This window comes from Sinocyclocheilus anshuiensis, unplaced genomic scaffold (genome assembly GCF_001515605.1).
Source record: "Sinocyclocheilus anshuiensis isolate Anshui unplaced genomic scaffold, SAMN03320099.WGS_v1.1 scaffold637, whole genome shotgun sequence".
NCBI lineage: Eukaryota > Metazoa > Chordata > Actinopteri > Cypriniformes > Cyprinidae > Sinocyclocheilus > Sinocyclocheilus anshuiensis.
Window position 1 is genome coordinate 788,416 of NW_015539816.1, and position 18,781 is coordinate 807,196.

Genomic DNA, 18,781 nt, shown 5'->3' on the forward strand with positions numbered 1-18,781 from the left:
GAATCATTCGTGATCCAGTTTCACCTCCAGAAGAAGTGGGTGTAAGGTTTTTTAATGAATCTTTGCAAATCAACTTTCCTAATAATGTGTTAGCGAGTTTCACGATGAATGCGACTAGAGTTTACCATCTCTCAGAGAGTGGCTCGGAAGAGCAGCAGAGCTCATTTGCATTTAAAGCAGCATGCAAGGAAAGAGCTCGCTATGAACAGAGCGGTTTTTGACAGGATAAAACGGTGTTGTTTTACACTACCATTGAGAATTTTTAACCAAACTATGTTATAGACTTTTCATTAAGACCCTAAAGAATCATATCAACTTGTGGAAAATGGGCATCCGATGACCCCTTTAATATAGTCATAGTTAAACATATAACGCTGTAAAATAAAACGATATACAATTATATGAAAATTATATCTATAATAGCATGAAATGTTTGAATAATTATGACATTTGTTTATAATGTTACGTTATATTTATGGTTCATTGGCCGCTGCTTATGCTGTGACTATGCGGTCAGTTAAGCAAGAACGCAGTACATCTCAATTCTCATAAGGGTGCGTTTTGTGTCCTTGCGTCCTTCCTAGTTCGTTCTTCCAAGGAAGCTTGGCAAGACCGGTCTCCACGAGAACACAAGTCTGTTCTTTGCATTCTTGGAATTGAGAAACAGCCAATGTGAAGAAGAAGAAGAAGAATGTGAAGAGGTCAAGAAGAAAAAGAAGGTGAAGAAGAAGAAGAAGAAGAAGAAGAAGAAGGTGAAGAAGAAAAAGGTGGTGGTGGTGGTGAAGAAGAAGAAGAGGGTGAAGAAGGTGAAGAACAAAAAGGTGAAGAAGAAGAAGAGGGTGAAGAAGAAGAAGGTGAAGAACAAAAAGGTGAAGAAGAAGAGGCGGGCTGCTAATGAGATGAATGGAAACACATTATTTCATAATTTAATGTTGATTTTTTAAGCTGCACTATCAGTATGAATAATGCATGACATGTAAATAAAAAAGGTTAAAAACAAAAAAAGTGCCAACTCCCAACAGTGATCAAATGTACTTCAACAATTGAGTGATTTACTGCTCAAATGATTGATCATGTGATTTAGCTCTTCTCCAGCTTCCACACGCCTCTATTTGTTCCTGCGCACTCTGTAGTGTCAAGGTTTTCCTCTCTAAAAAACATATGGTATTGCGAGCATCTTCCAAGAGAGGCTGTTTTACATGGTCTCAAGAGAGAAGGTAAGCAAAACAATGGAGAATCCAGATTGTGAGGTAATAAATCTGTTAAACCGGTTTCATTGTTCTTCCCTGAAGTCCTAGTTGCCATGAATTATGTTGACATAATTGCCAACATGCCTCGAAGCAAGTATAAGCAGCTTCAGGAAGCAAGGTCGCATCTCATCATGCAATAACTCGCCAACAACATACGCATACATATACGCAATCCAAAATATTACCTCCTGATCCATCTCTGGAGGATATTGATAGATAGGTTGCAGATGAAACTGACTGGAATTAGTAGTTTATGCAGCTTAGTACATTTACACAGCATTCCAGTTAATCATGCAGGTGTCAACTGAAGCTTATGGCCTTGAGAGCAGAAGAAACAATGGTAAATCCCATCATCGTCTTTGGGAAATAAAGTAGTTGAATAGTTGCTTCCAGGCAAAACCGAAGAAAAGCAGAAGAAAAAAACTGATGAAACAAACTCAAAACTGAGAGCAAATATTAAAAACACACTGCCGAATGTCTCCATTAACAATCAAACATTAGTGAACTTCTCAAACATGTATAGCAGCATTGATCATGTGATGATTCAATATTTTTAAGGGAGTTGTAAAGTGTCTATCATTGTGAAAGACACTATATGAAGGGCCATTTTAACAAGATTTGTTACAGCACAGCCAGTACATTTGATCATAACCCATTTGAGCCTTTCATTTTTTTATTATTTACACACAAACACATCTTATTTATCCAAGTCTGCAAGGCCTCCTATTGTATGATGAAATGTATGGGGCTCCAATAATCTGTGCTTTGCACATTTACCTAGACATTTGACCTTGCAAGGCTGAGAAACACAAAGCAATGGAGCTTATTATGACAGCTTGTATGAAGGAAGTACTGAAATGTGTCATCCATGAAATGCACACTTCTCAAATGTGAATATGGACTGTTGATAACAAAAATGGCAATCAATGGAACTGAGTGCAGTTCAGGTTTGGGTAAAAGCCAACAACTGATTCACCATATGAGTGCTATATTCATGCTCTTTTGCACATTTTCAAAGACAAACAAGACTCTGATGGAACTGAAAGGTTTGAAAGCTTTTCACAAGTTTCAATCTCGGGTCTGACCCTCATAACTGTCTTTCACTTTCAGGTTGGCCTCCATGTCACCAAGCTGAGATGTACACACCACACAAAATTATTGCAGGAACACATCTTAGTTAACTAGCACTCCTGCAATATTCACAATTCACTACAGAATGTGCCATTAAGGCCAAACCTGTCAGGATGGTTCCCTGCTGGCATTAACTCATAGGGGAGATTCCTGATGGATGAAGGTGAGGTATGCTCTGCAGGTGTCCGCTGGGAACATCTTCATTCCCCCTTTCTTCTCTTTGCTCCCCGTCTCTCCTGGGAAAAGCGCGGTAAGGGTAGCATCCTCAGCAGCTTCCAGCGCATTAGCTCTGATCAAACGGCTGCATGCGTCTCCCGTGCCACTCTCAGATCCTGCTCTCCGGAACAGAATATGTGCATTAGTGCTCGTGCATTATAAATGGAAGCAGACCTATGTTTTCAAACATCGTTACAGAGGCAGAGGATGAGGTTTAAAAATTAATACACATTATCATTTATGGTATATATATATATATATATATATAACCCCCCACATTGAATTTGGGTCACAATAATTTTTTGTTATTTGTATATACTGTATATTAGTTGTTGTTTGCACATGTGTAGTATTTACATGTATTTTATAAGATTTTTTACTACATTAAAGACTGGCTCACACTACAGGATTTTTAGCCTGATTTAGCCCCGATTTTCCCCTCCCAAGAATCGGAGCAAAAATCTTGTCGAGCACCTCGATTGGTCCCGATGTTCGGCGCAGATTATTTGGTAATGTGAGGCGTTCACCGATCTAATCTTGCACCTCCCGATCTGCTCGCACACAAATAGGGACAGCACCGATCATATCAAACATGTTTGATATTTAGGATTTAAATCGGGATGATGACGGCTATGATTACTTCAGTACTCTCACAATAGCCAATGCGCGACTGCAAAACAGCTGCTGTACACTGTTGCCAACTCTCGCGAGACAAATAAGCAACCGAAGCTTCAAAAACAAGCCCAAAACCAGCCCAATATTTTTATATGATTTATTATCATCAATATTATTTATTATCAATTATTTATTACCAATAAATGAGCCTGCAACATATTCAACTGAAACTACTCTTTTATCTAAAAGTAAAAACAGAAGTTATTTTACAAAAATCAAAGTGGGAACAATGCTCATCTCCAATCACCTGTGATCAGAATAGGATTAGAGAGATGGAAAAGGAGAAGAACACAAGAGCTTCAAAGGGGAGCTGTGTATATGTCACATATTTATAGCTTAATCAAATATATTCAAACCAAATGTATATATTACTATAAGCCTACGTGTTTTTTTTCAGCCCGTGATAATACATTACAAAAACATTGTAAAAATAAAAAAATGACCTTATAAAAGAAAGTCATCCCACTCCCAAAGACTATAGAATACCCAAGACGTGTCACTCGTATAGTTTTGAATGGGGAAAAATGCAACACTCAATATGGCCGCTCTATCGAACAAAGCTTCTGAGCAAAAGAGCCCATCACTAATAGGTAAAGTCAGCGCGTCACTGCAGCTGCCGTTAGAAGCATAAATATAAATACCTACATATCTATGGTTAGAAGTTCAGGTTGCTATAGAAACAGTCAACGCTCTGAGACGTGCGGCATGCGCACTGGCTGATCTAGCCTGAAAAATAAGCTTTATTTAGCGCTATTTGAGCAAAATAAATAACATTTATGATACAGTTGTTGTCAGATTTCATTGGTGATTTCAAATATGAAATTTAGTCTTAAGCTTAATGAACAGTTTTGGAGAATTTGATGTTTCCCCATTCAAAGAGATAGGAGTTGCACTTGCATGCCCGAGAGGCGTTTCAAAGATGACCGCCGAGTGATATGACTTGCCTTAAAGGGACTTTGCCACTCCTTTATTACATCTACTATCATCACTTGGATTACAGCATCACGCTCCTTCTTTTTGAACATGATGGACGGAATATTTGATGAATTACGCTACAGCACTTATATTATTGCACTAATTGGCCTTTAACTGTGAGCAGACAGAGTGTCAATCAATGCATTGGAGAATACGGTGAACATAAATGTAAAGAAACGAAGTTGCTTGTCAGATTTTCCTTACAAGCAACCATATTTTTTTAAATTAGCCCAAAAAATCCGCAACCCAGGATTTTTTCACGCAACTTTACAAAAAAAAGAAGCCCAAAGTCACGTATAATAAGTGGACTTGGCAACTGTGCTGCTCCGTTGGATAGTGGAGACAGAGGAGTTTTGTAGTAACACGACGGTATGTATAATGTGTCAAAAATGTATCACAACCGTAAGGAGAAAGAGAAGCGCTGGGGTGAAATCGCCTCAGTTTTGAACCCACCGGGTGACTGCAGAAAGCAGCTAGCACACTAGCTAACATATGTAAACATCACTGAAATATCAATGACGATCTGCTGCGTGAGATCACGTGAGGCACTCCCTCTGGCATGATAATCTTAATAATATCTTGTAGTGTGTGATGCGCTACGATTCACAAATCTTGTAGTGTGTGCATGTTTAAGATTTGAGGGAAGATAATCCACAAAGATTCTCCTTATGTGTGCAACCAGATTTCATAATCGGTTAGGATTTTAAAACTCCTGTAGTGTGAGCCCGGCTTAAGATATATTATGAGTGTATTTGAAGAGAATTAAGCTGCATTTTCTAAGTTCTGGCTGACAGTTGAGAGCTTGAGTTGCCATGGCGATCCTGGGCATCTTCAGACAAAACAGAGGACTGCCTGATTAACAGCAAACTCTTGTCTGTCTCACTTTTTTATTGAAAAAGGTTAGTTAAAATGATTACATTTCAGACGAAACCTGTAATTCAAATGCTTTAGTGTCTAATTAATGTTTTTATTGAAGAGTTATTTCGTAACTATTTTTAAATGGATGTTATGCCAGAATACTAGTTCATTAGTGAATGACAATAAATTGAGCAAATTAGTCAAGTTCATAAAAAGTTAGAAAGTATTTTTATGCATGTATTGACATTCTTGTAAGAGTGTAAAAAGGTTAACTGTTTTTTTTTCTGATTGTAGACAGGGTTACCTGTCAGGAAAAACCGAGGACTTGGCAACACTGGTTGTAGATGTCAGGCAAGATGGCGGATAGCAGCGGCGGCACATAATATCCGCGTTCTGATTGGTCAGATCGCCTGTCAATCAAGCTCTTTGCGAACGGTCAGTTGGTAGACACAACTAATGCTGGATTCAGTTTGTTTTGGACAGTGGCTTCCTTCATGGTGTACTCCCATGAGCACCGTTTTTGTTTAGTGTTTTAAGTACTGTTGACATGTGACGGAGATATTCCAGAATGGGGCTCGCATACTTTTTCCACCCTGCACTGTGGATGTTTACATAACATGTTCATTTAAGACAAGAAAACTCATCAGTCTTTGTGTATTTGTTTGGGAAGTCTGTATTTTCTTACTATTGCTGTTACTTATATTAGCAAATTGTATGATTAATTCAAGCAGAAATCAATGGGTTCATCTTCTTTTTAACATTATATACACAACCATTCAAAAGTTTGGGGTCGTCAAGATTTTAAAATATATTTTTTTTAAAATGTCTTATGCACACCACTGCATTTATTTGATAAAACAGTAATATTTTGAAATATTACAATTTAATTTATTATTGCAAAATAACGGCTTTCCATTGTAACATTTTAAAATGTACTTTATGATGGCAAAGCTTACTCCAGTCTTCAGTGTTACATGATCCTTCAGAAATGACTAAATCATTCTAATATGTTGATTTGGTTTTCAAGAAACATTTCTTGTTATTATCAATACTAAAAATAGTTGTGCTGCTTCATATTTTATGGAAACCTACAGTAACACTTTACAATAGTTCAATTTGTAAACATTAGTTCATGCATTAGGTATCCTAAACTAACAATAAACAATAATTTAACCTAGAAAAAAAAGCTCTGTAAATGTTAATTTCTATACTTTAATAAATGTTTTAACATTTCAAATTGTATAAATTAACATGAGTTATGTATTACGAATGAACATGAATTAACAATATACAAATGTATAAATGAATATTAACCTTAGATTTATCATTTCTGTAAAAAAAAAAAAAAAAAGGTTAGTTCATGAAATCTAATGCATTGACTAATGTTAACAAATTCATGTTAACAAGTATTGTAAAGTGTTACCAAAATTACAGTTTCAGCCTATTCTCAACACAAAGTGAGACAGCATCAGATCTTATCAGTATCATTTGTTTGAAAAGCTTTTTTAGTTTTTGGCTTAAGATGCAGTTTCCCCCCATTTCAGGACCATCATTTCAAGCTGATATCTTCATTAAACCGGTTGTTTTATTAGGAAGAAACATAACCTTGACTCACAAGGACAGGCAGAAGAAAAAACGCATCTCTGATTTCTTTCAGAGTCATTAATATTTATTAGAAGGCAGCAAGTGCAAAAGTATAGGCACCAGCAAAAAAGTTTATCAAAGTACAAGCTGTTTATCAGGGTGGTAATGTAATTAGTCCTGGGTGAATAGTCTCCTTTACATTACCTTAACCTGGACAGGGGGCAGATTCCGGGTCCAGGAACAGGGTCCTGCCAACACTTCCTCATAAATAATGTTCCTATGCTCATCTCCAGCTCCTCTGCTGATCAAACACTCTGAGACACAGTGGGAGTAAAATATGGGAACGTACTTCTAGCATTTGTGAGAATTTCAGCTCTGCAGGAGGAACTTAGGAGATGCTGAATAAACATAAATGTAGCTATGCTTCTGAAGCCATGCAATTCTTCTGAGACTCGAGTAGAATTTTATCATCAAGTATAATTTTTTAACATATCCCTTACGTACTACATAAATGCCTCAACGGTAGGTCTTTATGTAACTTTAATGTGACGTTTTTGAGCACAGGGACAGTATCAGAAATGACAGTAAAGCCTGGCTCACACTATAGGATTTTTAGCTCGATTTAGCCCCGATTTCCCCCTCCCGAGAACAATCATGCAAAAATCTTGTCGAGCCCCTCGATCGGTCCCGATGTTCGGCGCGGATTATCTGGTAATGTGAGGCGTTCACTGATCGAATCTTGCACCTCCCGATCTGCTCGCACACAAATCGTGGCTGCCCCGATCATATCAAACATGTTTGATATTTAGGATGATGACGGCTATATGATTACGTCAGTACTTTCACAATAGCCAATGTGCGACCACAAAACAGCTGCTGTACGGCCCCGTTGTATAGGGGAGACAGAGGAAACTGCTTCTTGACTTTTTATAGTAACACGACTGTATAATCTGTATAATGTGTCGAAAACAAATCACAACTGTAAGGCGAAAGAGAAGCACTGGAGTGAAATCGCCTCAGTTTTGAATGTACCGGGTGAGTGTAGAAAGCAGCTAGCACACTAGCTAACATATGTAAACATCACTGAAATATCAATGACGATCTGCTGCGTGAGATCACGTGAGGCGCTCCCTCTGGCATGATAATCTTAATAATATATTGTAGTGTGTGATGCGCCACGATGTTAAAAACTTGTAGTGTGTGCATGTTTAAGATTTGAGGCAAGATAATCTGCAAAGATTCTCCTTATGTGTGTGCTGCAACCAGATTTCATAATCGGTTAGGATTTTAAAACTCCTGTAGTGTGAGCCCGGCTTAAATAAAACTAATCAAGGTACAAAGCAGGCTAGATTTGAACCAAAATCTTCTACTTGGGCACCACAGCACATTGTGTCTGTATATATTTTTATTTATTATTATATATATTTTTTTGCTGGTATAAAGTTGTAAAATGTGTCAGGAAGTGACACTTCCTGTCATAGCATCAAGTCACAAACATGTTTTCATTTTAAAGGCAATCTTCTGTGTCAGTGATTGCAAGTGCTCATGCATATCCGTGTCTTAATTGTTGAGTTTTTAAGCAGGTGTCAACGGCAATTTCCTTTTCTGCTATACCTAATCAGACATTTGAAAAGAACCAGGCTTGTCCCCTGCTGTGCATAATCATATTATTTATCTTGTGCTGTTTGTACATCACCCCCTATTTGATATGGATTGATTTTATGCTGGGATTTATATACTTTTTATGCAGCCTCTGTTTCATGCTTCTTATGCAACTAAATTGAAAACTTGAGCAAACTTCTGCTGTGCCCCCTGTTTGACAGTGCAACAAGAACTGCATGTTATCCATTATTTATGGTCCTTTCGATTTACTTCAGAATGCTTCGGCTCAGCCCTTTAACTAATTTTCTTTACCATTTTCCCAGAAATCTTTAGCTTGTTGACTAGCCAGGAAAGTTGGCCATAGTTTTTCATTCCATTGGCAGACCAATTCCAGTTCTGCTAGAAAAATTCTGGAAAAATACATACAAAATAATAAAATAAATCATTTAAAAAATAAATTAAGTTAAAATTAGTTGTTGACTACTACTACTACTTGTTTATTTCTTTTTCCTAGTACAGTGCTCCAAGTCAGTTGTGAATTTGCACTGGAAGGTTTGCACATTTGTGATACATGGCTTCATATTCTATAACTTAAGAACCAAAGGAATGTGTGAATTTACAATGTATCTCAATACACAAGAGCACTAGCCCTAGGTATGCCTCCATTACTCACAATGTGCAATGTGTTCTCAGACATTTCTGTAGCATTCAGCACAGACTTTGTTCACATGCACTGCTACTGTATACGTCCCTCGTGTAATCAGACTATGTATAATGCTGGTGTTTCACCTGAAGCATTGCAGCAGGTAAAGAATGAGGGTCAGAGAGAAAGGCAATACAAGGCACCATTATTTGCCATGCCAATAAAGCACATCAAAATGGCAGAAAGCAAAAGATTGTGGAGGGAAAAAAAGAGAGAGAGAGTAGAGCAAACAACTTAAGGAAAACTTAAGATATACCGTGAGTAAAGATAAGACTGCAAGTAAGAGAAAAAGGTTTGAAGGAGAGAAGATCCGAGTTGAGTGGGGTGCTGTGATGCCCTCAGCTCTTTGTAATCCCAGATCACAGTGCTCTGATAGCATCTGCCCCTCTCACTCAGGATTAACAATAAGGCAGTGCAATCCAATGGTCCCTCTCACACATCCGTCAAACATGTGGTTCCTTCTCTAGTGGGTGGCCAACCAGAACACAACCATGGGTCGGTGCGCTCATTACATGATACACGCTGAGAGTAATTGATGCCAATCTCTGTTTAAATGCCAATTAAACCAAAGATATTTGTTCTTCCAAGTATGTCACAATAGGTATCTCTATAATAGAGGAACGAACGTCATGTAACAATTGAACGAGCAAATTAGACAACCGTGGTAGTGTAATAGCAATATACATAAATATGTTTACAGTAAAACAACTTTAAAATTTAACTTCAGTAATTACAGTGGCAATGTTACGGGATGGCATTTTAGTGACAGTATAGTTTACCGTTTTTAATTGCGCATGTCACAAAATTATAAAATATTAATAAAATTAATAATATCCAATGTGTGATCCACTCATCCAATAAACATTAACAAAACTCTATAAAACTTAACATAAAACACTCCAATGTGCATAAAAACAAAAATAACCAATATGACTTTTCTAAAACAAATGTAAGTTGTATGTACATGTTGCCATCTTAAATATTCATTTTATCTGTAAATTATTAAGAAATGCATTTTTACTTATAAAAAATAGTTTTGTTGTTGTTAAAATGGTCTACTTTTAGAATAAAAATGTTTTGTCTTTCAAAAAAAAATTTTCCTGTATATCAACATATTTTTTTGTATTTGTACTGTATTTGTTTACTAACACTTTTACAGTCATATATTGTTTGATGTAGTCAAGATACTTTTTTATAAAGTGAATTGCAAGTATATTTCAAAAATATTTATTTCTGAAAACTCAGAGGACAAAAGTGAATTTATGCACATATGTGGGTACATTTATCATTAAAACCCTCTTCTAATTATCAATGTTCATGCTGGTTTTATTTGTTATACAAGCTTACCAAGAAACTGCAATGATGGCCCAAAGTTTTAGTGTGACTGATGAGCGCTTTATGTTGATTAAAATGTGAATGAATCCCTAATTTCGCCTGCAATTTAGAATCGGCATTTCAAAAGTGCCACTCAGTACAGACAACAGCGTTGCTTTACACAGCTCTCACAGCTGTGGGCAATTATGCTCTGGAGCACCGGGGCTGCCATATTCTCATCTAACTGTGTTCATCAACTCGCTGAAGTTTAAGGAAAGCTGCTGATGCAAAGCAGTGTGTAAACAAGGTTTCCCCTTATCTTCACATTGAAGAGTAAGTCATACAGCAGGAGGGTGTACAGTATGTGTGTGTGTGTGTAGGCAGATGGGGAGCAGGCAGTTCTGATTGAATGTGTCGCATTTGTTTGTGTGCGTTTATGTCATAAAAATATTCCTTTCAGCATTTTAATGTCCGAGCAGAATGTCCCTATCACTGTGAAATTCACCGGCCTATTGTGAGCCTGCCTCTGGTGACATTTGGTTTAGCACTCTGAAGTTTTAATACTCAAACAGAATCAAAAACAGGCAGACTACAAAATCCTGGTGATATTGACTCCATGCTGAGTTTATCCAGACTGTCAGAGTTTTCAGTAACTGGCATCCTTATAAAGTAGCCATAAGAGAACTCGCTCCAAAAAGAGGTCCCTTTGCTCTTGTTAAAACAGACCCCTGAAGACTAGCAAATTAGCTTCCCCTCAGCATTACTGGGTAAGACGATGCTGGAAACTCTAACAACCACCGGCCTCAAGCATACGCGGATGGCTGTCAACCCAATGCCACATGCAAAACTGCAGCAACAAATTCGATTTATGCATTTTAAAGTTTCTCATTATGCATGTGCAGAGTGGGCTGAGCTGGAACACTTATGCAAAGCAGAAGCCAATTTGAGGCAAGTAGATGCGAAAGCACAGAAATGTTCTTAAACTGCCTGGTTTGACAGCTATTTCAGCTGAGGGGTTCTGACAAATACATTAAGGATATTAGCTCGCACTCAGTATTTACTTAGCGTGGTTTTTAAAGGTGCGCTCTGTAATTTTTCCCAAGTTAAAAAGTTCTACAAATAAATTAATAGCAGTTTTGAAAAAATGTTTAAAAATCACACACTCGCAGTATACTGTTTAAAAGTATGTTATCAGTTATATTCTTTTGAAAGAAATTACTACTTTTATTCAGCAAGGAAACATTAAATTGATCAAAAGTGACAGTAAAGACATTTATAATGTTAAAAATATTTCTATTTTAAATAAATGCTGTCCTTTTGAGCCGTCTATTCGTCAGAGAATGACACCAAAAAAAACATCATGGTTCCACAAAAATATTAAAGGGATAGTTCACCCAAAAATGAAAATTCTATCATTAATTACTTATCCACATGTCATTCCAAACCCGTAAGACCTTCGTTAATCTTGAGAACACAGATTCAGACATTTGTGATGAAATCGTGAAACTACGTGCATTCACAAGAGTACCACGACGCATGATTGCATACTGGTACTGTTGTGAACGCGCATCGAAAACTGACACAGAAGAAAATAAATTGTTGAAAAAAGTCGTTATTTTTGTTTTCTTTGCGCACAGAAAGTATTCTCGTAGCTCCATAAAATTACGGTTGAACCACTGATGTCACATGGACTATTTTAACAATGCCCTTACTACCTTTCTGGGCCTTGAATGTGTCAGTTGTGTTGCTATCTATGCAGGGTCAGAAAGCTCTCAGATTTCATCAAAAATATCTTAATTTGTGTTCCGAAGATGAATGAAGGTCTTACAGGTTTGCTTTATGTTGATTAAAATGTGAATGAATCCCTAATTTCGCCTGCAATTTAGAATCGGCATTTCAAAAGTGCCACTCAGTACAGACAACAGCGTTGCTTTACACAGCTCTCACAGCTGTGGGCAATTATGCTCTGGAGCACCGGGGCTGCCATATTCTCATCTAACTGTGTTCATCAACTCGCTGAAGTTTAAGGAAAGCTGCTGATGCAAAGCAGTGTGTAAACAAGGTTTCCCCTTATGTTTCTATTTTAAATAAATGCTGTCCTTTTGAGCCGTCTATTCGTCAGAGAATGACACCAAAAAAAACATCATGGTTCCACAAAAATATTAAAGGGATAGTTCACCCAAAAATGAAAATTCTATCATTAATTACTTATCCACATGTCATTCCAAACCCGTAAGACCTTCGTTAATCTTGAGAACACAGATTCAGACATTTGTGATGAAATCGTGAAACTACGTGCATTCACAAGAGTACCACGACGCATGATTGCATACTGGTACTGTTGTGAACGCGCATCGAAAACTGACACAGAAGAAAATAAATTGTTGAAAAAAGTCGTTATTTTTGTTTTCTTTGCGCACAGAAAGTATTCTCGTAGCTCCATAAAATTATGGTTGAACCACTGATGTCACATGGACTATTTTAACAATGCCCTTACTACCTTTCTGGGCCTTGAATGTGTCAGTTGTGTTGCTATCTATGCAGGGTCAGAAAGCTCTCAGATTTCATCAAAAATATCTTAATTTGTGTTCCGAAGATGAATGAAGGTCTTACAGGTTTGAAAAGACATGAAGGTGAGTAACTGATGACAGAATTTTCATTTTTGGGTGAACTATACCCTTTAAGCAACTGTTTTTAACACTGATAAAAATAAATCACTTAAATCAGCATATTGGAATGATTTCTGAAGGATCATGTGACTGGCTTCTTAAAATTCATCTTTGCATCACATAACTAAATTATAATTTAAAATATATTAAATCAGAAAAGTTACTTTAAACTACAATAATATTGCACAATATTACTATGTTACTGTACACTGAAAAAATTATACTAAATTTTTTAAGGTAAGTGGTTGCAAAAAATTTATTTTAGCTACATTTGAAAAAACATATTGAAAGTTAGTCAACTAAAATGTATTTAAATGTAGCTAAAATAAATTGATTGCAACCACTTACCTTAACATTTTTTTTAGTAAATTCAATTAATCATTTTTTTCAATGTAGCTTTGATCAAATAAATTTAGCCTTGGCAAGTATAACATACCAAATATCTTACTGAGCGCAAACCATTGAATAATTGTGTATATGAGAGAAAGTCATATCATTATCAATTCACTTCATGTAAAACAAATCAGCTTTCAAAAAGGCTATTGTGTCAGCGCCAGTGGCCTCGTGGTGGCGATTTTTCCCAATCCCGTCCCCCTCTCTCTCTCCCACTGTGCTTCCGGTCCTATCAAATTAAAGGCAAAAATAATTCTTAAAAAAAGGCTATTGGTAGGCTATTGAAAGCAGTATTGAGTCTTCCTCTCATGAGTGTCATGTGTATCATTTTAAAGGTATTTTTCAAAAGTACTAATCATTTCTTCAACTGTAAAACATTTTAATGAGGACAAAAATGATTGAGTGCACCTTTAAGTGCTCTGACCTTTCAAAACCCATAAAATATTAGTATTATATATCTCAGCACTCACTCAATATTCAGTCTCTGTCAAGGACCCGGGTTGTTCATAAGTTGCCACGGTTCTTTTTGGCTGTAAGTATTTATTGAAATTACATGTTAAAGAAAACACTTTATTTTAAAATACTGTTTTTTTCCTACTAAATCTACTATATGTTCTACTCTTCACCAAGAATCATCTAATTGTAATGACTGTTGTAAATACATTTGACATTTTTGTCAGCCAATGCTAGAGGACAGCTGAGGATGAAGCGCCCGGCTGACATTTATGGTAATAAACAAGGTAGTGGACTACGCCATTGATCCCATCTCTCGCTCACCGAGTGTTGACTATGCAATGCTTTGAAGTAGGATAGTACATTAAAAAAAAGTCACAGCTGAGTTAATAAGAGATACAGAAGAGACGAAGCCTGTCAGGACTGCTGTTCCACATACAAGAGGAAAACAAAAGAACGCTATTTTCTCATCAAAAGATGAAGAAGAGGGGGGAGGGGTGTTGTCTTCACATGGGATGAAGAACATAAAGGATGGCGTGATGCATTTTTGACCTGCATGCCTCAGCCTGCTGCGTTTTTCATACAGATATCTATTTGAAAGAAGTTGAGAGAATCATTCCTCAATCATTATTTTGATATTTCACAACAAAGACTGTATTCTTACATAACCGGAATGAAATGATTAGCATTGTGATTTGTCCTTGAGACAACAATCATTTTCTTAGATCAATCTAACTACACTCAAATTCTGGCTCAAATACACTCAAATAGGCTCGTGGTTTGTTTAGTTTGCATAGCCCCATTAATCGTAGAAGATATATCTAAGACACTGAAAACTGGAGCAATGGCTGTCGAACGTTCGACTTTACAATCAAAGAAATAAAATTACATTTTACAATATATTAAAATGGAAATTTATTTAAAGTGTAATAATATTTCACCATATAACTGTATTTTTGATCAAATAAATGCAGTGTTGGTGAGCATAAGACACCTCTTTAAAAAAAAATTTTTAATTTTTTTCTTACAGTATAGTGTGTATAGTACCGTATAGTACAGTCGAGTGTGTGTTGCGTGCATTCTCAGGTCAGCACCTGCTCTTCTGTGTTTGAATTTGATAATGAATAACACTTAACTTTAAGTATGTCTTGCAAAAAAAAAAAAATTTTTATTGAAGAGCAATTTTATGCAGAAAGGAATAGACTGCCTGCAGCTATGCTGACACTGTCCGTGATAAAACATTATAACCGGCTGACGGAATAAATTTAACTCTATTTATTTCATCAGAAATACCACTAAATGAGAGAGCAGCTAAGAGCAAGGCTGTTTGCAGAGAATTAAGTCATCTTATCACGGAAAAAAGAAAAAGAAAATAGGAAATTTAAGGGAAGAGTTGGTAGGGTTTTTTTTACCATACAAAGAATTGACCAGAATTTGAATTAACACATTTATGAATGGTTTTTGATTAATATTTAATGCTTTCTGAAGTGACCTTACAGCATTTTATAAAGGACTTTCAAGTTCAAACATAATAAGCGCTTAGCTGTTGGCAGCGTTTTTCAAATATATATATTTTCTCTCCTTTTTTTCAGGGACAAACATTTTATACTTTCCAAAAGGAAACAGTCGATAAGGGTTAACCTCAGTTACTTTATTGCAAAGTAAATATGTGAATTTGACCAACTTCAAAAACAAACTTCAAACACTTAAAAGAGCCCCTTCATATCAAACAAGAACTGTCAGTTGAGAGCTTCCTCAGTAGCTCTACCAACACAAGCAGCCACCACCACCCTACCTGTCCTCCACCGACACACTCAAGGTCTTCCGTGGAGGGAAACTTCTTTAACTGATCACATGCTGGAAACATCTCCAAACGTTCTGTTCTGCTCCACAAGCACAATTCCAGCAATTCCTTCGCTTGTCCAGCCATCACTGTTATAATCAGAGGCTGCCAGGCTGCAAGTCGAGGAGCCTGATCTCAAAGAACATTCTGTGTTGAAGCGTCATTAGCCTCTGCTCGACCTTTACCTCCCTCCTGAGCATTCTGGAAAAAAAAACATGAAGAAAAGGGCTGAAGTGAGTGCTGAACTGACAGGTCTAGGTGTCCAAGACTTTCTCCTCAGGCAAGAGAGGAACCACTTGGTGGCCAACAGCACCAGAGATTAAACTGGGCTGCTGTACTTGTTGAATAGTGTGTGGCATTAGTTCATTCTATGAGCTCTGACTGGGCTGAATGGCCCATTCACTGTAAATGGAACCATTAATGGGTCTGTGAGGTAAAGGAGAGAGCTCTTAAACAATTATCTGCCGACACTTGAGAGCTAGGTGGTCCGGTGTAATGAGAATGCCTGTGAAGGCAATGGAACTACCAAGGTGGTTCCATGCGATACTAAGGCTAATGTTGAAATATAATATGCCAGAATTGTCCTGAGCCAGAAACACAAAACAGAAGCTCTTGGTTACGCTTTATTAAATCTTTATGATTCACTCAAGCCCAAATAGTCTAATGCAGTTCGTTTTTCAGTCATTCTCATTTCCATCAGCCAGTTTCAAATCATAGAGCATGGAATAGAAAATAAAATTATACCTCAAACATGGGCTTGCCAAAGATGCTGATGGGGCTGGGGGAGATTTCTATGCTGTATTATTTAAAAGAGCGTAATTTTCATAGACAATGGTTAGATCTATCAGTGTTCAACAATTTTGCTTAACCAGAAGTTCTGATTTTAACTGGCCGTACCACAAATAAATTATTTATTTTTATTTGTAGCAATGAATTTTTATATCTGCTAGAAATATTTATGCTTTTCATTAAATGTTACTTTTTTAGAATTATTTTTACGTTTCTTAATTAAAACTTTTTTTAACAAAACGAAAATACTCAAGATGGAAATTATGCAGCCATAATCAAATACACTTTTGCTGATAAACGGTGATGTTGCGCAAAACATTACTGATTGGTTTGGAATTTTCAACACATTATTATAAAATGCTTCAAGGCATTTTTAAAATTTAGACAAAACCTAAACTTGGTCATTCAGATAGAGCTGGATAACATTATCTTAGTGACAAATCAGCTAAATTTGCAGCATCAGTGTAGAATACACATATATCACAGAAAACAAAATAATCATTATCGCAAGGCTTAAAAATGGATGTACAACCTCAATGGATGTAAAAAATCATCCATAGGACAAGTGACTGTTTCATCAACGTTAAACTCTCTTACACTGGTCGCAGCCAGGTAAGAATTAAAAGGATTGTTTTCCCAAAAATGAAAATTGTGGACATGAAAAATGTCGATTCAAACTTATATGGCCTTCCTTCTACTGTGGAACATAAAAGAAGATATTAAAAAAAAATTTTTTTTTTAAATCAGGTTTTTTTTTACAATACAATGGAACTCAATGGTGAACTGTATCCATTCTTCAAAAAAAAAAAATAAATAAATAAAAGAAGAAGTAGTCATAGTTTGGAATGACATGAAGGTGAGTAAATGATGACAAGAACATTCATTTTTGGACAAAGGTTGGTGGATTGAAAAAGGTTGAGAACCCCTGACTGAGCACAATGGGTCTGGTGCAATGGTACAAGCCTGGTCAGGCAATATCGTTTTCTCACTAACCACAGTGCATGGACAGGCATGAAAAAGCAGGTGTTAGCAGGAATTCCTCTGAGAATTGTTTCATTTCATCTGTTCTTTAGATCCCTAACCTCTGAAGGACCTGTGCCACATGCCTGCCACCAGCAGCAGGAAAAACAACCAGTTGGATGCCAGTCAGATCTGTTTTTAAAACACTATAATTCACTGAGTACATGTACGTGGGGCAGGAAAAATCGGAAATTCGGAAAAGGGTGCCATTCAAATATTTGTCAGTGAGAGGTACATTTTGATGTGGATAGACTTTGTATGTGATCTTTTTGTCTGATGTAATATTGATGGAGTCAACTGTGCTTCAAATAATATCCCAGCGTAACAGGATCAAACCAGCATAGTGATAATATACATGAGACTCTATGTGGAAAATTTCCTCAGGGGGCATCAGAGATAGAGATGAAGATATCAGGTTTGACATAATGAGCTCCTGTGAGATTTCTATTTTTTCTCTCTCTCTCAATAAAAACTACAGAACACCTCAGAGGACTCGTGGAATACAAATTCTCCTCAGTAAAGGATAAAGGGTTACATCACACAGCGGTAAGCAGGTGACAGACCAAGCACACAGCATCTTGTAAACCTAACTGAAGTTTAGCTGGGATTCTTACTGCATACCAAGAGATGTTTAACAACCAAGGGTGTAATTCAATTAAAATAATTAAAATAGAGGTGGTATTCAAAGATGTTCATATAATTGCTTTAAATGCTGTTGTCTGAGGCTGACTATGTCTATGTAGCTTCGAGTACTATTTTTTATCATTAGTACGTAAATTCAGCTCAATATAATATCAATAAATTCATTGACACCAATATTTATTTTAGTTCAAAATATTACCAATAAGATTATATTTTTAAACTAACACAAAACGTTTTAATTTAGTGCCAAATATTGCCAATATGTAGACTATTTTACGAAGTTCTGATGTGTTAATTATTTTGACAATATTAAAGGGGTCATATGATGCTATTTTAAAGATCATTATTTTGTGTATTTGGTGTAACAGAATATGTTGACATGCTTTAATGTTCAAAAAACACATTATTTTTCAAATACTGTACATTTACTTTGTACATTATTGTAGGTCCTCTATACAATAGAGGTCCTCTCTCAAACACGTCGTTTTCAACAAAGCCCCCTCCTTTGACAAGCGCAGTCTGCTCTGATTGGCCAGCTGACCCAGTGCATTGTGATTGGCCGAACACCACAAGCACGCGTCAGAAATGTAACGCCCCTTACCATAATCACGAGCTTCAGCTTTCAAAGTAAATATCAAGACAGTTAATAATGTCGTTAGTTTTA

General features: G+C 36.6%; 1 long non-coding RNA gene across 1 annotated transcript in view; it reads right to left on the bottom strand.

The window, feature by feature from the left end:
* Positions 1-2,367: 2,367 nt before the first annotated feature.
* LOC107683990 (uncharacterized) overlaps positions 2,368-18,781 on the bottom strand; it is a 20,815-nt gene continuing 4,401 nt past the window's right edge. The window contains exons 2-3 of the long non-coding RNA XR_001633800.1: positions 15,619-15,867; positions 2,368-2,713 (exon numbers count right to left, since the gene is read on the bottom strand). This is a non-coding gene — a long non-coding RNA (uncharacterized LOC107683990). The remainder of the gene's footprint in view (positions 2,714-15,618; positions 15,868-18,781) is intronic.